This window comes from Lepisosteus oculatus, chromosome 27 (genome assembly GCF_040954835.1).
Source record: "Lepisosteus oculatus isolate fLepOcu1 chromosome 27, fLepOcu1.hap2, whole genome shotgun sequence".
Lineage (NCBI taxonomy): Eukaryota > Metazoa > Chordata > Actinopteri > Semionotiformes > Lepisosteidae > Lepisosteus > Lepisosteus oculatus.
The window spans coordinates 893,936-917,840 of NC_090722.1; the positions used below are offsets into that span (position 1 = coordinate 893,936).

General features: G+C 36.6%; 1 long non-coding RNA gene across 1 annotated transcript; it reads left to right on the forward strand.

The window, feature by feature from the left end:
* Nucleotides 1-112: 112 nt before the first annotated feature.
* On the forward strand, nt 113-23,905 carry LOC107075922 (uncharacterized). Its single transcript, XR_011183797.1, has 6 exons — nt 113-217; nt 435-769; nt 2,855-2,936; nt 3,234-3,392; nt 22,737-22,890; nt 23,494-23,905. It is a non-coding gene; the product is annotated as an uncharacterized lncRNA (long non-coding RNA).

The window sequence follows — 23,905 nt, forward strand, 5'->3', positions numbered from 1 at the left end:
GTATCAATATTTAGGGACCTAAATATTTGGCATTATTCTTTGTGACAAATAATCTGAATACAGTTTTACATTTCTAATAAAGTCTTCTCACACATTTTCTTTAGTCTTTTAAAAATGATTACAGGTACTCAGATCCACTGGAATGGATAACATATATTGGATGTGCACTGTCTATAACAGGGCTTTTTCTAACTGTAACATACCAGATAATATACAGGTAAGATTTCTCTTTGCTGAGTTATATTACATTAAGATTGCATTATTTGTTATATTAAACTGTTGTCTGATTAGTTACCTATTACAGTGGAGTCAATCTAAATTTACCACATAGCTCTAGTTATGAGTAGACTAGGGTAATTCACAATTTACAGTAGTGAAAAAATAAAATACAAATTAAACAACCAGAATTTTTATATCATGTTTTTTCCACCTAGGAATTCCTTGAAGAGCAACCACACTGAGCTCCTGATTAATATTTGCATATCCATGATGGTGTTTGACATAGTGTTTATTGGTGGAATCTCCAACCCAAAAGCTGAGGAAGAGACCATCATCTCAAATACGAGTGAAAACAACATGCTATCCTCTGACATACATGTTGATCCTGACAGTGGTCCTTGCACAGCTGTGGCAGTTCTGCTCCACTTCTTTCTACTGTCCACCTTCACATGGAGCTCATTGTTTGCGGTTCAGAACTATATGCTTATGGTCACTCGCTTCGTACAGACTCCCAGACGTTTTAGGTTGATCTCAACAACAGTTGGCTGGGGTAAGACAAAATTTATTTGACTTATGTAATGTTAAGAGTTTTTGAATATTTTATTTTTATGGTACAGCTTAAAATTAGGTTTAAATGTTATGTTCAGAAGCTTTGTTTTTATACATGGTTATCTTAAATTTGGAGAAGCATTTCTTTGCCTTTATTTGGCTTCCACAATATAAGTGAAAATAATATTATGTTACACATGAAAACACCCACAGGTCTCATTTACTGTGTTATAATGTTTGACTTGCCAATGTGTTTTCAAGGAGAAAGAAATAACTTCAAGAGTAAAGTACCTTTCTGCCTACCAGTTTAGCTCTTGCCTTACCTTTATTTTCTTTTTTTAAGTTTCCAATGTCAGACACTTTACTGTTAAATGTATTTCTCAAGACTTTAATAAAAGCATTTTTAATATTCATGTAGAAAAGTGACCAAATCTCCAGTTTTCCATAATTCATCACTTCACACTTTGCTCTTTTCAAACAGGATTCTGACACCCCAAAATCCTTTTCTTTCCCCAAAGTCTTCTTCATCAATATTGCATTAGAACATCACCCACTTACAACATCCATCCATTTCCTAATCGCATCCTTGACCACTACAGGGTCATGTGGGCGCCAGGGACTATCACAGCAAGCAATGAGTGCAAGGTGCGATGCAGCTGAACAAGACACCAGGACACATACAAACACACACACAGACACACTCACACTAGGTCAGTTTTTTACAATAGCCTTAACCAATTTAAATATCTTTGATGAAATTCCATTTTTACCAACACAGCAAACTGATTCATGCAGGATTCTTTCATAGGTCTTTTCTAAATTAAAATGAACTATTCTTTTAAAAGTTCAGGTGGGTAGCTGCGACAGCATGCGTAGGCTGCAAAGTAATAGGTTAATTCCATGCTGAAAAGAGAAGAAACACAATGTTTTGGTCGTGGAGCCTTCTTCAGGTGTGAGAAAAACAGGGCAGTGATAGGCCACTGCCCTGTCTTTCTCACACCTGAAGAAGGTTCCACAGCCGAAATGTTCTTTTAACAGTCTACATACCCTAAAGAATGAGTAAGTACAGAGCATACAGTGCATAACAGGTAGTGATTTCATAAAATGTTTTTTTTTGTTCACAAGCACAGGTATAGTTATTTTATTCCTTGTGACTCAAATTTAAAATTCTAATTTTCTAACACAGTCCTCCTATTTGTTCCACTTTTATACTAGATATCCTCCAGTATCATGGTTCTACTTTTCTGATCTTTCTCCTTTTCAACCATTTTCTAAAACCTGTTTTTATTATTTTATTTATTTATTTATTTATTATTAATAAAATGAAACACTCCGGAAATTAATTCAAAATCAGGTCAGTGTTGTGATAGTTACTGAATCACAAGAATCACAAGATCTGTTCTGTATGTTGTTTCTGTGCTTTATTTGATCCAACATGTCTGATTAGAGGAGATATGGGACAGGTTTTGCATTAGAAAGTGCTTAACAGGATCTAAGGTTTAGTCACGTGTTATATTCTCCTAGAACATGTACATGATTGATGGAAGGTTTACAAGGAAAACCATGCCTCCCAAAAACTAATTGTATATTTTTCTTAATCAACACAATTAAGATTTTATTTTTGGCCATCAGCTTGAAAATCAGAGCTTATTCAGTAACAGTTAAATAATAGTAATACTGAAATTCTATAACAGAAATAAGCAGTGTCCACTCCAGCCTACTTACTATTGGTCACACCTGAGTCAGATGCTGTGCATAGACTGTTGTAAATATCCAAGTTGTGCAGAATCCTAACTTCTTTGAGGACTTCTTACATTGTTGTCTTCAACAAAAAAATGACCATCATACTGTCAGCCTATAGTTCCAATACCTTTGATCACCACAATAATAAGATTCATTACTATCAGATTATAATAAAAAGGGTAGAACTAAATTGACTTTATTAAAAAATAAAAAGTAGGTCTTGTACTTAGTCATATTTTTATTACTTTATTAAAATATGACTTAGAGTGAATTGCAATTTAGACTTCACTGTTACAAAACGTTTGGAGGGCACTGTAATGCATTAAAATATTTTTTTCACAAGGTTTACCTACAGTTGTGGTGGCTATAACACTAGGATCTACATATCGAATGGACAATCCATTAAACTACCGGCAGGAGGAGTTGTGAGTATACTATTGGTTGTTTGTTCCAGTAAACTCTGAGTATCAGTTTGAAAATTTACACAGAGGAAATCAATGGATGTTAAGATGAATTAATTTTGTTTTAGTCATTTTATGTATTTCCTTGAAACAAATAAATGTAAAGTATTTTGTTTCAGAAACTTAACTGCCATTATTTTTAAATGCTATCCTATAAAATCAAGGGCAGTGTAAATATTTCATCTAAAATCTTAAATCTAAATATGTAAATATTTTTGTAAGATTGTTTTTTTTTTAATTTGATGATCACCTGTTTTCCAGCTGCTGGTTGGCTGCACTTGACAGAGAGGGGAGATTTGACATAAAAAAGCCAATGTTATGGGCATTTCTTTTTCCTGTGGGCATAATCCTCATTTTCAACATTCTGGTGGTTATATGCTTCATATACCAAGTATCCAAGAAAAGCAGTACTCAAGAAAGGTAATAAACATCGTAGTTGACAAAGAAGAAATCAGAAATAACCTACCGCAAATATTGTATATTGAGAAAAAAACGTTATCATTTGGACAGATGTGAAAAAATCATAGTTTATGAGAGACAACATCCAAGAATTAGATGCTTTGTGAATGCTTGAATTATTTTGGTAAAATAGGTTTGGCTTAATCCATTTGGTTAAGCGGCAGCTTCATCGCCACAAGATGAGAAGGCTTGAACCCCATTAAGAGGGAGATGTTAACAAGAGTAATAGTAAAAGTAAAAGTAATAATCATAACCCCCAACTTGTAAGGATTTCTCAGAGGAAATACCCAAGTGGAAATACCCATAGTTAGAGGCATGTTACTTGATAATGATGGAGGAATTTCATGATAAAATTAGAATATCTTCCTTCATTAATTATATGAACAATGTAGGTTATCAGAATGAATGAGAACAAGCTATTGTTTCCAGTTGTGACTCTAAAGAAATGTGGCAATGACGAATGGGTAGAATTCAAACAAGGTATTAGGGTATAAAGAAGAGATACATAAAAACAAGGATAATACATTAAGTTTACTGTTGGTTACACTCATTAACATAATCACTTTCAGGTGCTCATAAGTAAATACTGCTACTTAAATTAATTAAATTGATACCAACATGTGTTAAAATAACAACTGAATTCTCTAGAGCAGTAATAGCGAATATTGAGTTATACTAATCCACAACAGTGGATTCATAACTCTCGCGCAGAAGGATGGAAGAATATCTGACTAGATCTGTTGCAGTGCTGTCCAGGCTGTGCTCTACTGACTCGAGGCACCTTGAAGTATCAGGGTGAGAAGAGAAAAGGATCCTGTAGTGACCTCCCACTTACAGTCTTGCAAGTGGGGTGTCCTGGTAGGCCTTGAGCTAAACTGGGACAAAGTCAGTACACAGGGTGGAGACTGGTTAGTCGGTGCAAGTCACTCAAAAAGGGGAGAAACTCAGTTTGCTTCTGGTTTAGCAGCTGCTGAATTCAGTAGTTCAGTGGATGCACAGTTGTATGTAGCTGGTTGCAAGATAATGCTGCATGCAAGACCTCGAGCAGAATTCTGTCTTTACATTTGGGCTCACTCTTTAACTCGGTTTTCAGGGAAAAAGTGTAAATTCCAAAGTGTGGCAGACATGTGTTTTCTGTTCTCAGTCAGCCATGTTGGTTCAGCAGAGAAAAGCAGAATTAGAGGTGATGTGTTCTACTTATTATTGGGGAAAACACGGTTGGTGTTGCTGGTCAAAAAGTCACCAGGTGGAGTGGGTACTTACACCCTGCAAGTCCCTGATTGGTCAGTCATCTCTTGGATGATTGACCATGCCCTGTGACTTTTAGGATTAGGTCCAGAGGTGCCCATGGCTATCTGTTAGACATCCAGGCACCAGCAGTGGACATCCACATTAGGGAGTGTTGACACTGGATCTGGACTGTCCTATTAAAGTTCCTTATCCAGAAGACAAACTTATCTCCCTTACTTTCCCACACGCAAAGACCACTAGGTCATTCCATGGCTGAGATCACAGAGAGGGGCCTCAGTGGCATTTTATAACAACCTTTCTTTCTGTAGCTCATCAATATGCCTTGCTACTACAGTACCAAACCACTGACTAACAACAGCATGTGAATCCAATATTGGGTGCATTTTTGAAGATTTAGAGACCCTCTGGCAATGACGAAAATTTGTCTGGCAATGATGAAAAAGGTAGCCTATTCCATTTCTTCAAGAATAGATGCCAAAATCAAACCCCTGACTTGCAAGTTGATGTGAGCTTGGTTACATGACGATGAAGGAAAAAAACAGATGAGCCTAGATCTAAGAGATATTAAATAAATGCTTGATCATGAGGAATTATTCTTGTGGCATAATTAAGTGACCCAAAAAGGGGAAAAAGAAGTTACTTTTTTGTATACAATTTGGATCACAAATAGGTGGACATACAGTATATACAGTAGCTGAATGTGATCAAGCTTATCATAAGGTAAGGAAATGGAAAAGGTTTCCAAATTAAGAATAATTTCCAGAAATCTGATGACTGTAGAAGGCCAAGCCATTATATCTGTAGCAAGATTGATCCCTAGTTTATTGAAAAGTCAGATTAAATTGAACAAGTTTTTTTTGCGGGGGGAGGAAAAGAGGTTTCTGCAGTGTCTCCTGTTTTGTGTTGACATATGGAGTAAGGTTTAATGTTACAATGCTCACTGAACCAGAGGTAGGATGCCAGACAAACCAAAGATTGAGCGAATTGGCATCAGGAGCAGCAGGTGCCAAGAGGAAGAAAATCAGGAATGATGGCATCAGAAGTGTTGGGCCTTGTTGGAAATCAGTAATAAATGTTTGAGGAAATGTGGACATAAAACACTGTAGGACACCAGCTGACTGACCCAGAGGTAGAATGCTGGAGAGACCGAGGGCCAAGGAGATGGTGTCAAGACCAAAAGGGGCATAATTGAGCCATGTTGGACACTTGGGACAGAAGTAGAAAAAAGAATAGAAGAAAGTTTTGAGATTTAATCAAACAGCATGGAAGAAGGAGGAAGGGATGATTCTTGACATTCCAAGGACCGAGACGTTTGGACAGGAAGAATAGGAAAAGAAGAAGTAGGAAAAGTAGACAAGATATGAAGGTATGTTAAAAGAAGGAACAGAAATGGGGAAACAAGGTAGTATGGTGTTTTGCTGTGTGTTTAGTAAGCTGGATGACAGCAGTTTGTTTGTACATCAGATACATGGAAAGAAAAGCTTTCTTAGCACATTTCTTTTAAACACTATGCCATGATTTTAGAGTGTTCTTTGCAGCTTAGCCAATGTCCATTTTTTTATGTTAGGGCTGCAATATTACTGAAAGTAGAAGTAGTGATGCAAGCACTGCAGCAGGAATTTCGTTGGTTAATACCAGGTTTTGAGTGAGAAGCTGCAGGTGATGGTTGCACTGGTGACGTTTCCTAGTCTGAATCAGTTATTTCAAATTCTCTGGAAAGGACAAATTTGTTTTATTTTTTTTAATCACCAGTTCACCACTAGTTTGTTGAAAAACTAGTAAATGAAACATGGCCTGGGGTCATTATATTACATACTGCAAAAGACAATATTTCAGTTGGGAGAAATATAACGACTTAACAAAGGTACTGATATCTGTGTCTTCAGATGTCAAGGTGTGCCCTCATGCTTTATTCTATACCAAGGATTGACCAGAAACACAAATGTGGCCTTATCATGCTATGTTTGCACGTAAGAGCACTGTAAATACAAAGACATGGATAATAACTGTTTATTAAGACCTTAGATATATGTTCAGTTATTTTATCTGAAAAAAAAATCCATTATTTCCTGCAGTCTGCATGTGTGAGATGGTCAAGTTTCCAATGTTGTTTTGCAATTCTGTTATGAACAACCTGGGTCAACTTAGTACATAGTGCCCCCTTTAAATATCCTGGTTCTTTTTCACATTTACATTTTTTTGCATAAAAAAAGATATTAAAACAATGGTCTTGTAATGCAGGAAGGTGCTAAATCTAACCTTTTTAAATACACGGCTTGAAAAATGGGTTGAATCTTAAAATGTCACTTGATTTGCATATTTATTTAAGAAGGACAATGAGAAACTGGTTACCTTTTCAGATTTAAAAAGGACATAGCTACAAAGTATTAAGACGTGCAAGTTAAAGATTTTTTTGGTGGCTAATGTTTGCTTTTAAGGCTCAACCTGAAACTCTTCTAATTAGGGTATGATATTGGAAAACAAAATCTTGCTCACACAAATGCACAGAAGATACTGGTATTAAATGCAAAATCAACCGCTGCCATCCTCCCAGGCAGAGAAAAAAAATTGCAGACATTGTTGAACTAGCAATTCCTCATGTGATCACCCCAAAAAAGATGTTTTATCTCAGTAACAAAAGCAGCTGGGAGGCTACTTTCAATGACACAAATGAACACAAATGGAGCATTAACTAATGAGACCCATTAGGTTTTCCTGCGAATTTGTGGAGGGCTGAGTCACTTCATGCCCCCAAGGAAACAAGGCTCTATATCTTGGAAATGAAACCTGCACAAATGGTACTTTCAATGGCAAAAAATAGAACAATCACAGCACTAACGAATGAGGTGGGTTTCATCATTTGCGCTGTTTGTAGGGGGCCAACTTCACAGAGCTGCCTTAATAGGTGTGTAGCATTTGTTTCTGTTTTGGGTCATTGTCCTGCTGAAACGAAAAATGTTTATCCCAGTTTAAGGTCTTTAACAGACTGAAATAGGTGATGACTCTAAGATTTGCCTTTAATTTGCTCTAATTTTCCCTATAATTCTAACCTAGCAATTTAATATGTGGCATTAAGCATGATGGGATGTTACAGGTATTTGTTACAGTGCTTAATGAATGCATGTACAGTAGTCATGATTATGGGGACTAAACGGTACTGTGCAAAACATTTTGGGGATCCAACAAATGAAGCCATTCAGAATGCATGTCAAAACCCAGTAACGCGTTACAGGGGCTACACTTTACTGCAGCATGTGATTCACTGGCCACAGATGATTGACAGGTGACACTTGTTGTGCAACAAAAGGGAAATTTTTTTAAGCTGAGTATAAAATAAGAGGAGCATTAACATCGTTGTGAATGTCATAAACAATCTTAATTTAGGAATGTACTGTAAATATGTTACATATACTGTATATGGCTGGTAGTGGTAACTAAAAAAATGCAACAGTATTCCACTTTCATCATAAACATTTTATGCATAAAAGTCTTTAACTCGGTGACTATCTTGAGGTTATATACTTTATAAAACGCAAAAATGTTTTAACCCTATATATCTATGAATACTTGCTGTTGTTATTTCAGTAATAAATGTGTACTTTTTATAATCCACTTAATAGGGAATATAATATGCAATATTAATATATTATATTTAGATCCTTAAATTAATATTGTTGTTACAAATGTTGTTACAAATTGTTGTTACAAAAAAACTGGTGAAAATCAGGAATTGACTGAGCGATTTTCTAGCCATATACCAGAGTAGCTGGTATAACTAGAGGCACATGAATTCTTTATTCTCTGGCACAGCTTTGTTGAGAGGAGTAATAATCCAGGCACACTTGGCTAAAACAAATATTTATTTCAATAAGCTACACAAGACACAAAACATACAACACACCAAGTTACATTATAATGTTACAAATGGGGCTGGACAGATATTTTAAAACAATGATACAACACACAACAAAACATGTTACTTTATATACAGTATTTATAGACAAGGCATTTTAGAGGCCTAACATTCTGGTCACCCAGAAAACCCCAGACTGATACTAAGCACTAATCTCTTATATACCTACCGAAGCCACACAAGATGAACTGCCTTCTAACTAAATACAAAACAACCTGCAATTAAATCTCTCTCTCTGCACCCTGGATGCCACAAAAAATGGGAGCCTACAGTGCCTTGCGAAAGTATTCGGCCCCCTTGAACTTTTCAACCTTTTGCCACATTTCAGGCTTCAAACATAAAGATATAAATTTTTTATTTTATGTGAAGAATCACCAACAAGTGGGACACAATTGTGAAGTGGAACGAAATCTATTGGATTTTTGAAACTTTTTTAACTAATAAAAAAATGAAAAGTGGGGCGTGCAAAATTATTCGGCCCCTTTACTTTCAGTGCAGCAAACTCACTCCAGAAGTTCAGCGAGGATCTCTGAATGATCCAATGTTGTCCTAAATGACTGATGGTGATAAATAGAATCCACCTGTGTGTAATCAAGTCTCTGTATAAATGCACCTGCTCTGTGATAGTCTCAAGGTTCTGTTGAAAGCGCAGAGAGCATCATGAAGACCAAGGAACACACCAGGCAGGTCCGTAATACTGTTGTGGAGAAGTTTAAAGCCGGATTTGGATACAAAAAGATTTCCCAAGCTTCAAACATCCCAAGGAGCACTGTGCAAGCGATCATCTTGAAATGGAAGGAGTATCAGACCACTGCAAATCTACCAAGACCTGGCCGTCCCTCTAAACTTTCAGCTCAGACAAGGAGAAGACTGATCAGAGATGCAGCCAAGAGGCCCATGATCACTCTGGATGAACTGCAGAGAACTACAGCTGAGGTGGGAGAGTCTGTCCATAGGACAACAATCAGTCTTACACTGCACAAATCTGGCCTTTATGGAAGAGTGGCAAGAAGAAAGCCATTTCTCAAAGATATCCATAAAACGTCTCGTCTAAAGTTTGCCACAAGCCACCTGGGAGACACCCCAAACATGTGGAAGAAGGTGCTCTGGTCAGATGAAACCAAAATCGAACTTTTTGGCCACAATGCCAAACGTTATGTTTGGCGTAAAAGCAACACAGCTCATCACCCTCAACACACCATCCCCACTGTCAAACATGGTGGTGGCAGCATCATGGTTTGGGCCTGCTTTTCTTCAGCAGGGACAGGGAAGATGGTTAAAATTGAGGGGAAGATGGATGCAGCCAAATACAGGACCATTCTGGATGAAAACCTGTTGGAGTCTGCAAAAGACCTGAAACTGGGACGGAGATTTATCTTCCAACAAGACAATGATCCCAAACATACAGCAAAATCTACAAAGGAATGGTTCACAAATAAACGTATCCAGGTGTTTGAATGGCCAAGTCAAAGTCCAGACCTGAATCCAATCGAGAATCTGTGGAAAGAGCTGAAAACTGCTGTTCACAAACGCTCTCCATCCAACCTCACTGAGCTCGAGCTGTTTTGCAAGGAAGAATGGGCAAGAATTTCAGTATCTCGATGTGCAAAACTGATGGAGACATACAGCTGTATGTCTCTATCAGCGACTTGCAGCTGTAATCGCAGCAAAAGGTGGCTCTACAAAGTATTAACGCAAGGGGGCCGAATAATTTTGCACGCCCCACTTTTCATTTTTTTATTAGTTAAAAAAGTTTCAAAAATCCAATAGATTTCGTTCCACTTCACAATTGTGTCCCACTTGTTGGTGATTCTTCACATAAAATAAAAAATTTATATCTTTATGTTTGAAATGTGGCAAAAGGTTGAAAAGTTCAAGGGGGCCGAATACTTTCGCAAGGCACTGTATATCCCTATCCATGAAATGCACCCTAATCAGGAAAGACATTTCTAACTGAGGTATCTTTTACCCAGGAAACCCAAGTTCCCTCAAACCACAGAATAGCACACTCTAAATAGGTTCAAATACTTTTGTTTGGATGATCATGAAGTAAGAGCTCTCGCCTGACACAAGCTTCAAGTCCCAACTCCTCTGGACTCCTCTCTCTTCTTCCTCTATTCTCCTTGTTTCTTCTTTCTTCCTCTCCTCCCGCTTCTCCTTCTCTTTCCTCCTGTGCTCCTCCTCTTCCACACTCTGGTCCTCCTGTTTGTGTGGAACAGGCTGGAGTGACTCATCCGTGAAGAGGACCTGATGCCAGAGCTGATGGCCCAAGCCAGTCAGGTGTGACGTCTAGGAGGTGTGAGCGAAGGGCCTCTGATAGGTCGTCTTGCTCTAAGGCCAGGAGCATAGAGCCTCACTGTCCTGTCACTGATGCGGGCATTGTGTCTGCCGGCAGTTTCAGCAGCAGTACAGGTGGCAGATCTGAAATGATCTATCAGATGGACCAGTCTGATGTGGCGGTCCTGCTCTGGTGTAGTCACTCGAGGGAAACCGGATCTTGGACGGTCAGCTGTCCTGCCGGTCTGCTGAAATGTTCTCTGCAGTCAGGACACATTGGAGTAGCTTACTCCATTGTGTCTGGCAACACCAGCACATGACATGCCTGCCTGCAGCATGCCAATGGTCCTCTCCCTTGCTCTGGTTACATTCAAGGCATTATGGAATGCACAGAAAGACTAAGTGGCCTTTTTCTTGCAGTGACCTAATCTTTGAATTAAGGCCTTTTTAAAGGTCACCTGATCAGGCATTTTTCCACCTGGACCTCGTTGGTAAAAAGTGCACCTAACAAGCTTTCGTGTGATTGGCAAGTTGCAATGCCTCACTGCACAAGCTGTTTTGCTGGTCAGAGGGCTTAAAACAAATTAACAACTTTTTGTGAACGTACATAAGCTATAACTATAGTATTCTCATTCCAGAAAATGTTGCATTTCTTTTTTCCATCAGTACACTATATTGACTTTTTTTATTATTTTTATATATCACAATGTGTTCAATGTTAAATGATATTAATAAAAACATGAATGAGCAAATGTGAGTACAGTCAACAGTGGGAGTAAAAACCAGTTCAACTAGTTGAATTCAATTCAAAATAATGTATTCATCACAGTAGGGCAATTTAACACAAGCCTTTACAACAAGCTTTAAAACGAAATTGTATATATTATAATTATAATCGATAATAACAAAGTGGTATAAAAAACACTGAAACCATATACTTCAGGTATTTCAGATGTCAATAACTTTGCAAACAAATGACAGAGAGCCTTCAAACTTTTCACTTTTATTTAAACAATATCTAGTACCTGGTTGCAGAAAATCAAAAATAAGAAATAATGACGTATCCCTGCCTAACTTAGAAATTGCATGACTTTAAGAGCTATAGAAAATGGATTTTGATAGTTAAAAAACACTTTTTATGCGCAGAAACTGGGTGATTTTTCGTCCTAGTGATCAGTTTAGAATCTTTGTGTAGGCTGTCTCCCTGAGAGAGGAGGCATGGAGCTCACCAATACAAAGTGTCCTGCAGCCTGTATGTATGGCATGTATGGCACTGAGCATGTCTGCCTTTAAGTGTAAACCATCAGATTTCTAATATATCTCACCAGACAAAAATATCCAGAAAAAAACAACAAACTGATATTTTAATGTCTTCAAAGATGTGGCCTTATCAGAAATCTGAAAATACTTGTAGGCCTATATGTCTACTAGCTTGTTTAAAAAACTGAGACAAATTGAACAAATATAAAGAAAATTCTACATAAATTTACCCAGTAAATATATGAAAAGTATATAATAAAGAGGTATAATATAGAAAGCCTCTAGGTACTGCTAGAGAGGCTTTTTATGGGCTTTGACTGATAAGAATCTGAGTAGTCATTAAATGATAGATAAAGAATATTGAAGAACAACAGCAAAGGCTCAGTACCCTCCTTATGCTTCTGAATGGTCAAGAACACACTTAATGGTTCTCAAACTGTGGTACGCGTACCACTGCTGGTATGGGGAATGCCATCAGGTGGTATGCCAGATGACCCTGGAAATTTGTTGTGTACACTGAAAAATTGGGACCATTTTTCATATTTTCTCTTTTAATAAAATGAGTTTATGTGTCAAATATGCAGCCTACATACTTCAATACAGTGTGCGCTAATACTTGAGTGGTACACAAGAGCTACTATGTAATTTTATACCATTGTATAGCAATGCGTGTTACGAATGTAAGTGACCAATTGTATTTAAAAAAGTTATCTTCAGCAAATAGGGAGGTAGGAGAATGTGCATGATTTTAGAACAATGCCAATCTTGTGAGCACAGGAAAGCGTGATAGATAACAGAAAAATATTGCTCCCATGCACATGAAATAAAATCTTCTTTTAACTTCTGAGACGGTACCCTGAAATGGAAACAGGGGAAAATGCAAGCTTGTGGATTGCTATAGCAGGTAAGCCCCACACTACTTGTGAACAACTTTGTTTACCATTGGCAAAAGACCTGACAAGAATTATGTGTGGAGAAAAAGCTGCTAAACAGCTCGACCTGCTCCCCCTTTCGAATGACACAGTCACTTGTAGAATTATCGATAATGCAAATGACAACGTTACGTTGAGCAGATGCTTTTCACTGCAATTAGATGAGTCTGTAGATGCTATTGATTTGGCCAATTTGCTCGTTTACGTCACATATGAGTTTGAGGGCACATCCCATGAGGACTTTCTGTTCAGTAAGCCGCTACCAATAAAAACTACAGGAGAGCACATATTTCAGCTTCTGAATGAATTTATCGAAGAGAATGGCATCGACTGGAAAAATATGTCCGAGTTTGTACAGACGGTGCAAGAGTGATAACAGGCAGACACAGTGGTGTAGATGCACAAATTAGAGAGGTTGCTCCAGATATGAAGTGGACACACTGCAGCATCCACCGCCTGGCACTGGCAGTCAAGAAAATGCCTGAAGATTTGAAATCTGTTAGACTCTGCTGTCAAATTTGTAAATTGGATCAAGGTTCAACTAATGAATTAACATCTGCTTTGCTAGACTAAACAGGCTCACCCCTCTCACTGAAATGGTAAGTGCTCAGTGCTATTTTTATTATATGTGTACTGTATGCGCACGCTCATGTTGGTCATTGAGATTTTCTGTGATTCCTATGAGAAGGTGACTTGTACGTACTGTAGTACTTGGATGGTTTGGTTTGATCAGGTGTGGTACTTGGTCCAAAAAGTTTGAGAACCACTGCCATAGATCATCTAGCAATATCTTGGAAAGCATAGTCAGTAGAAGCCTGGCTGAGGGCTTGAATGTAGCTTAAAAAATTCTGCATGAAGTTTTTATAAAATGATTATAAAATGATAATCAAATTATATAAATAAGGACAAAAGTTTAATTCGTTCTCTTATTATTGAGATTCACACAGTGCTAGAGGACTATTTTACGGTGTTTGAGGCTGTAAAAACAACCTTCCTAGCTTGCAGGAGGATAGCTGACAACAGGGATAGATATACAGCAAGTGTTTGTTTACAATTCACAACATTGACAGGAATATACATTTACCCATTTTACAACCAGGCAGTAATAATAGCAATGTGTAAACCTCTCTGAAAGGTCAGAATTCACTGAATGACAGCTTGTTTTGCCTATCAGGAAGCCAAATTTACAGCAGGTTAGTCTGAGTCTTACAAGAGGGAAGTGCACCACAACTATGTGATTTCCAGTCTTTTGTCAGAAATCACAGAGGAAAATTAAGAAATGAAGAATTTAAATGAAGAAATGGTGAGAAAATTATATTTTTTCTGCATTTTGGCAAGGTTCTGTGATTATATCTTTCACAATTTTTACACATTTATTGGTAAAATGTGAAGTGCAGAATGTATGAGATATATCTTTCTCTGAAGTAAGATGATATTTCCCCGTTTCACACAAAAGGCCTTTTCTAATTCTGTTTTTTTCACTGTAAACAGGGCAAATGTTTCATTTTGCGGTTTTGATGCCTGCGTCGTAGTAGATATGCAGGGAGAGATCAACATTATATGTAAGTTGCGTGACAGCCCAGGGGTAGGAGCCACAAGTTGGGTGTAGACAGGGTATCACTCACTCTCGTTCTGCCTTTTTTGCCTATCGGGGAACTTTTCCGCTCTTTCCTGCCTCCAAAAGTAGTGCTAATACTGGCCCTCTAGTTGGGTCAACAGGATGTTAACAGGATGTGGAACCACGTAAATGCAGAACTTTGGGCCCTTTGCACGTCGACTCCCAGTCCCAGAGTCTCCACCACAACTATGCCATGGTCCCGTTTTTGGTTCCTTGCCTCGCTGAGTGGTTCTCCGTGCTTGATGAGCTTTACCTAATGATACTTGCAAGGGACCTCTGGCTTCCAGACACCAACACAGAGTATCTTGCTACCACTCCACAAGGTCATTGGCTCCCTCACAACCAGTGCCTCAGACTTCCAGGGTGCCCACATCTGACTCCATCCGAAGGGTCTCACACACACACAGAGTCTGCAGCACCTCACTCTTGCGCCGAGAACTCCCTAACACCGAGCCTCTTCAACATGGAAGCTGTTTCAGACTGCTTTTACTTGTTAAAGTTTTATAAAAGGGACAGCTAGACTTCACCGATCAAAACACTTCAAAAGGCACAGGATGAGCTCTGTGGTGTCCATTGCTGTTCTTCCCCTTCCTCTTCATTGGCGCTCTTGATAAGCTCCACAAGGTCCTCCTCTGTTAACTCATCTTTGGACTCCTCCAGCATCTCTTTTACCTCCATTTCAAACTGCATACTGCAGTATTTTAAATGTTAAATTAATTAAAAAAGAGAGTAGGGCTATTTTACAAAAGCAACATTACTCAGTTCAATTTATGAAAAATAGTTTATTATTCTACTGTGGCTTGTTGTGAACCGAAGTGCTTCTTTCAGGCTTGCATCTGCATTAAGATGTTAATCTATGCCTTAATGCAAATTTCAGCAATGGGTAATCAGGATAATTTAACTTTTAATTGTGAAAAATATATTTCACACATATTGTACTGTAGATGGTAGTGGAAGTTAAATATAAAAAAATACAAAGTATACACAGTATTCCACCAACTGAACATTTTATTTATCAAAGTCTTTAACTTGGTAACTTGCGGTGGTTATTTTGGAAAATTTTTGATGTGCTTGTTCTAAGTATATAGGTTTTTATGAAGTATATAAACTTTATAATGTTTTATTCTTTTCGAAGAATACGTAATAAGAACACTTGCCATTATTGTTGTAAAAAAAAAGGTGTGATGTTGATTTAATACCACACGATAGGGAATATTAATTTAAGCTAAGATCCTGTTTTTATTTTATTTTGTTCAGTTGAGCAGTTTGAAATGTTTTTGAGTTGTGTGGAGTTCTCTGGTTCAGTTGCAGGTTTATGGGGAGAACGTGACTAGGACAGGGGGAGATCAGGAAGAGAGCGGGAGAGAATGCAAAGTAGTAAGGATATATATATCTGTCTCCATCCAGTTCCCATCAGTATCAGTATCCCATACACTATCATACTGTATATGGAGTATATTTATACAGTACATGATCACACTGCAGTTCATTAATGTGTACGCTACTGTTTTGGTATATCTGTGTATCTGACTTCATGATTCACTGGTTTGGTTTCAGTGGTTTGTTACTACCACTTTGTTATTCTGAATTATAATTATAATATATCCGATTTTGTTTTAAGGCTTATTTAAGGCTTAGCTGAACTGGTTTTTACTCCCACTGTTGACAGTATTCATGTTTTCTCATTTGTGTTTTAATATTATTTAACATCGAACACGCTGTGATATATAAAAATAATGAAATAATAAAGGCAATACACTGTACATACAACATACTACAGATGTACCCATGTACCCGTGTAAAGATGTAGCCATTCAAAATGTACTGTAAAACCCCATTCCGCAGGAAAACATCTACAGCCTACAGCAGAAATTATCTACAGAATACCACAATACGTGATTGGCTAGACAAAATGACTGACAGGTGGCACTTGTGGTGCATTAGTTGTCAGTGAAACTATGATTTCTCTTTACTGTGCATGTTTTAAACCCGCTTTATATGGAATATTTATATGGATTTTTACAACTAAAGAGAAATTTTAGTAGCTGAGCATAAACAGAAGAGGAGCAAAACGCGTCTGAAGGTCATAAACTATATTAATTTAGGAACATAAACATATTATGTAAACTGTATATGGCTGGTTTTGGTAGTTTAAATAAAAAATGCACACCAGTATTCCACCTTCTTCCTAAACATTTTAAGCATCAAAGTCTTTCATTCAGTTACATACTGTGGTTATTTTGGAAAACTTGTTACGTTTTCTTTCTGACTATATTAAGTTTATATACTTCAGAAAAAGTTATAATGTCTTAACCTTTTCTATGAATATTTGTGGTCGTTATCATAGTAAAAAAGCGCATACTTTTTAGAGTTTGATTAATATGGAATATGATATGGAATCGTGTATCTAAAGAAATTAATAACGACATAATTATATTTATATACAGATGCAGTCATTCAAAATGCACAAATTATGCTGCGGTAAATCGCGGTAGGCATGGCGCGTCATAATGCCTAATACCGCAGTTCTGATAATAGTATCCGGAATCACCTTGTAAAACCGCCAGGTGGAGCTAATAAAGCTTATCCTCTCATGTAGAGCATTTGAGCTGTTGTCAGAAAACACCTGGTTTGTAGACTTGTAATAATTTTAAACTGTGTATTACAGCATGTTAACCATTAAACCTTAAAAAGTCCGTTTATTTTATAAAAACAAGATTGCTCAGTTGGACAAAAGTACACAACCTTCCACCTTCATCATAAATATTTCAATTATGCAGAAATATTTTATGCATCAAAGTCTTTACAGAAGATATTACTAATAGTATTAATAATGAATGACCTTGGACAGGCTGTAAGCTCAAAGTATTACCGTGGTCCATTTTCTTTGTAACCGTCTGCATCAATTTAACTGTTGCCACAAGAAAATACTTTTTTTCATTGACAAAAAGTAACACCACAGCATTTCATTGATCCGATCATGTATTAGTTTCCAATCATACAAAGTAAGTTTTGAGAATCTCCAATTCAACATGCCTTTCACATGCTCATAAACTATATTAAATCAGGAACATAAACAAATTACAGATGCAGCCATTCAAAATGCGCCCGGTACAAACCCGTACCGCACACAATTACCCACAAGTCACTGCGCCGTACCGCGGTACGTGATGGCTGGCCAAAATGGCCAAAATGACCGACGGGGGTACTCGTGGTGCATTGGTCGTTAGTGAAAAGATTTAATCATTTAATCTAATGCATGTTTTAATCCACTTAATATTGAATATTTATAGGGAATTTTACAACTAAAGGGAAATTTTAGTAGCTGAGCATAAAATGAAGAGGAGCATAACGCGTCTGATGATCATAAACGATATTAATTTAGGAACATAAACGTATAATGTAAACTGTATATGGCTGGTATTGGTATTTTAAAGAAAAAATATAGTATTCCAGTATCTCCCTAAACATTTTAAGCATCAAAGTCTTACATGTGGTTATTTTGGAAATGTTTTTACTTGCTCCTTCTGAACATATTAAGATTATATACTTTGTGAAAAGTGATAGTCTTTCAACCTTTTCTGTGAATTTGCTCGTTATCGGCTTAAGCAATTACACAGCGATTACAAACATTAAAAAAAAACATACGTGCTTTATACTGTTATACTGTACAGTGTATTAAAACACTCTATGGTCACTACACTGCCCACTAAATCTCTTTCCCACAATTTCACGGGGGTAAGGTCACGTATCTGATTCACAGCTGGATACAGTTTCATCTTGCAAAAATTCAGATATTTGTCAACATATTTACTAAAACTATCCATCTCAGTAATCTCACTGTGTTAGTCTCAATGCACTCCCCAGTGCTCACTCAATGTTCACACTCCCAGTAAAATAAAAAAAACAGTTTCCCGCATTGTCACCTCACACCAGGGGAGAAGGAAAAGTGCCCGCGGTCATTTTTTTCACTGACAGACAAAGTCGATTAAAACTCATTCAAAGGGGGTGTTGTGTTAACACTAAATCTGCTTACCAGAGCCGCTTGTATGAGCAAGGTGAATTTCTGATATCTAAACCATTTTTTACAGCTTTTAAAGTCATGCAATGTTTGAGTTAGGCAGGAACACGTCATTGTATCTTATATTTTATTTCATTTAAAAAAATAAATATGAGGCAACCATCAATCAAACCTCCTGTTTTTTCTTAACACTCATTTTTCCATACTGTAGTTTTAAAACTTGAACAAAGATGTGCCACATGCAAACAGTGCAATGTTGTATAGTGTTAAAGCCACTATAGTATAGCTTGTGGGAAATACATTTATTTGTACTGCATCAAAGCTTAACTCGTTCAGAGCACCCGAAATTACAAATTCTGAGTTAAAAGGAATGTCAAAATATTTCCAAAATAATCACGTGAACGAGTTGATGGATTCAAAAATAATAGAGAAATCACAACAATAATCATGCAATACAACTGAAAGAAGGACACTTACATGTAAATCAACATGAGAAGACTGTATATAAATCAGTTAAAACACGTTTCATGCACAGAGTCTTTGAGTTTTTGTGTAAGCTGTAAGTTCTTTTTACTTCTTAATTAAACATTTGAAACACTTTAATTTTATAAACGCAACAGAAATAAAATCAGGTTTTCTACAGGTGTTAAGCTGATTAGCAAGTTGCTGACAAACTAGCGCACCATCCACTAACCGTCCAGCACTGCCCAGTGCAGTTTTTTTTAAACTTTTTTTGAATTAATCAAATCCCAGGTGTGAGTTCATAAAGCCAGAATTACGTACTATCTCTACGTCTGCAAAACACCTGATCATCTACTCTAAAGATTTCAGTGCTTTGTGTATATTCCAATCGCGGGGGGGCAGAGTGTGTGGGGAAAGGTTAAGGCTGCAATTGAATTGGGGATCTGTATTCTTCACACCTGAAACATTGTTTTCTCTGAAAGCGTTTTCTTCCCTCTTTAGCTGATCTTTTGCTGCCTACACATGCTTACACAGCTCCCTACGTGAATTCTCATTCTTGACTGAGAAAGCTTTACAGAACTTTCCATTTTTATTTTCAACAAATTGTAAATATGACGTTTACATTGGTGTTTTTATAAATTTTCCACTTAAGCATATGGAGGAGTGTCACTGTTAAGGAGCGCTCCCCCCTTCCCCCCACAGACAGACTAATATTTTGAAGTGTTAACTATCCAGCCATTGCAAGCCACTGCAGCACTCACAAATAAATAAAAAATAAACTTTTTTTTCTCCTGATGATAACTGAAACAAATTGTCATGTTTCACATCCTTGCGAAATAATCATGATGTTCTCATCCATTCAAAGGTTTGATGTTTTTTTTTTGAAACCGTGATCTTGACATGCAGGTGTGAAGTAAAGCTAACAGCTTCAGATTTAAAGGGTAATTAATATTATCTTCCGTGTTGCACTAACATTGGAATGTTCTTACAAGTGTAAAAAGAGGCGATACACAACATGTCTTCTCTATAACTCTTCAGTTTACAGAGCAATTCCACCAGAGCCACACAACATTGTCCAATAATACTCTTCTGGTGTCTAATTTCTAGTTTAGCAGGATTTGTGCAATAAACACATTGTTTAATGGGGATGACATTTCCCACGTCTACATCACTGTACAACACAGGTTTGAGTCGGAGTGTCTGTTAATAAAACAGAGCGCCTTCCAATACATATAACTACTGCATGATTTCCTTATTCGTTTCAGCTAAATGAGGGGAATTAAATCAGTCTGAATCTCAGAGTGCCAATTGTAATAATAGCCCTTCTTCCCTCCTTTGTTTAACTTAAAGAATTCTGCGAAGAACTCCTAATCACAATACCATCACTTAACTTATCCAGATGCACAAATTCACACCAGAGCCAAAAACAAGCTATAATAGTGGACTATTTTTATGTATTCACTAAATAAACAAACCTTTTTTAAAAGAAACGAATGTCAAAATGTTTCCAAAATGTCCACTTGTGATACTTTAGCTGCTTAGTTATGTGATTCCATATTCATATAACTATCAAGTGATGTTAAATTACTACAACGTTTATCTTTTTACAATAACAGCAAGTGGTGTTCTTTCTAAGTATTCTCAGAAAAAGATAAAACGTTATAACATTTTATGAAGTACAGAATATAAGCTTAATAATGTTAGAACAAGCACGTTAAAACCAGAACCTATGTAAGTTACCAAGTGAAATACTTTGATGCATAAAATATTTATGCATAATTAAACTATTTATGATGAAGGTGGAAGGTTGTGTACATTTGTCCAACTGAGCAATCTTGCTTTCATAAACTTTGCTGACTTTTTAATATTTAGTGATTAACATGCTGTAATAGACAGTTTAAAATTAATAAAAAATCTAAAGAGCATACAACTTAAATTCTTAATTGGAAAAAGATTTTCCTCTCAGCAGTGACCGGGATTCGAAACTGGGTGTTTTCTGGGGACAGCTCAAATGCTGTACATGTGACGTTAAGCTTTATTAGCTCCACCCGGTGGTTTTACAAGGTGCTTCCGGATACTATTATTATATTTCAATTTGCATGCAGTTTAATGCCCTAAGATGCGCCACACCTACCACGTTTTGATGCAGCGTATTTCGTGCATTTTGAATGGATCGATCTGTATATCTATCTTGTCTTCTCAAATGTCTCAGTAAATATCGTGTTACAATTTATTTATTTTTCCAGTATTTACATGCTGCTGCATTGTCAGCATTGTAGAATTTAATGACTGAAGTCAGAGTGGTTGTTGATTTGGACTGATAATTGGAGGTTAAATATTTAGCTATTTTGGTAAGCCAGCTTAACTCCAGAAATGTATAGGGAGTTGGAGTGATGACACACCCTGGGCTGACTACTGTCCAGATTTCAAAGGTATCTGTAGAGCTGATCAGAGGCTGTATCATATGGCATTATCTCTTTAAAGAACTGTATAATAAGTCATAATGTAGTGTTGGTTCCTGTACATTTTGCCTAACATTTTAGCAATAATTCTTCTCAAGTTGTTTTGCTGTTTTTAACTTATCAAACGCTTTCATTGATGATTTCATTTCAGATACCAAATCCATGAAATGTCATGGAATTTGATTGATAGATACTTCCATGTTCCTTGAGGTGGTCGTTTCTTGAATGTTGATTTCACCAAGGGTGATATTAATATCAGGGTTCCATACAGAGCTCTCTACCCATAAAGGCTGTATGATGTTCTGGACAGTAATTGTGTGAACAGTCCATGAGCATCCTGGCATTCCAAGTTTTTGTTTATCAGCAGTGGAAAAATGATTCCTCTGGACATATCCATCCAGTCAGGAGTAATGAGGCAGACTATTTTTAGGCCACCTTTTTTCTCCCTCCAAAAAGAGTAAATGAAAGGATCCTGAAAAGTGTTACTCAGTCTTAGTTACAGCTGAAGAAAGGTAACCACGTGATAAAATAAATCTTGATGCCAGAGCTTGACTAGCAGCTTGCAAATATCACTATTCTGCTGTTCTAGCCGGTTGAAGAAGGACTTCAGGAATGTTTTGTAATGATTAATTCTTGGAAAATGAAAGAAAACTTTTTTACTGTGGAGAAGCAATTGCACATGCAGCATGCCATCAATAGATACAACAGATCCACTGCATGCATTTTAAGGTGTTGCACAAAAACAAAAGAAATATTTTAAAATAGTATAATTACTAAACTATTAAAATGTCCTAAATGTATTTGATATTGTATGTTTTCCTTGGAAAATAAATTATAATACTGGAACTCAATATGTTCTAAAGGCATGTACCACATACAAAACATTATTTCAATTTGGTGAATGAAGCCATGTACTTTCATGATAACTATTTAACAGTTACATTTAATATTAAGCTTCTTTTTATATACAAAGCAGGATTAGCTGATTTAACATGTGAATGTTAACTGTGAATATTATTTTTTTAATAAAAATGTTATTATTTTTATAACATTTCTAATTAATATAAATTTAACATTTAATAATAGCAGCCTCTGTTATTTTCTATTAGGAACCGGAAAACCTTTTTGAAGAACTTCTTTGGCAGCCTGTCTCTGTCTGTGGTGCTTGGTGTAACCTGGTTGCTGGGCTATTTAATGCTGATAGATGACAACCAGAGCAAGGAAGTCTTCAGTTACATCTTTTGCATTCTTAACACCACCCAGGTCTGTTGAAAACCATTTATATGTTTTAAACTATGAAAGATTATATTATTTTATATGATTAATGTTTAAATGAACATATCAATAAATCAATGCCTTTAATGATGTACATTTGAGGAAGAGTTATCAAAATGCATTCAGTTTTAACGGTCTAAAAAGCTTTGAGGAATAATGACTTCCAAGAATCAATGCTGAATCATGCTTTGTGAATGAATTTTTACTTCACATTTAAGTTAATAAGTTTTGGTTTAACCTGCCTGGTTGAGTTGAGCTTCCCAGACAAGGAGGAAGCGTGGGGTGAATGTAACAAAGAAGCATTGTCTGCAAGATATACAGTATTATAGTTAATGTTAGTAATGATTGAGATTTAAAATGGGCTGCAAAGGAACAGGTTATTTCCATATTTAAAAGCACAAAAAAGAACAAGCTGTTAACTGTTAAGCCTGCTCACATCTGCGCCAAAATCCCGAAATGCTTTCTCTTTCTACTTTTAAGTGAGGAATTAACCTTTTGTTCTTTTGTGATAGCATGTGAATATATGTGTCATGCAGAATATTGTTCATGTTATACTGTAATTGAAAGTTTCATTTTGTTGTTTTATAACAGGGACTACAAATATTCATTTTGTTCGTGGCAAAAACGCAATTGTTTAAGGAGAAATTTTCTAATCTTCGCAGCTCAATCTCCACTCCTGAAACCTACCTCCATTCAAAGACATACAACGTGAGGAAGTTCGCAAAGAGGAATACCAAAAAAACATTCACAGAGACTGAAAATTTTTCAACTTGTAGTTTATAAAGCTCTTCGTCAGTTTAAGTGTTTCCCCATTTTACTCTTTGTCTCAGATATAATCCAAATAATTTAGCAATACTTATTGTTGTTATCATTCTGTAAAGTGCTTTTAGAAGCCACCTTTAAAGGTGCTATATAAAATAATGTTTATTATTATTAATACATAACTATCCCCTAGATTAAAAGACAAACAATGTTTAACATATATTGAATATGATAGAGCTTT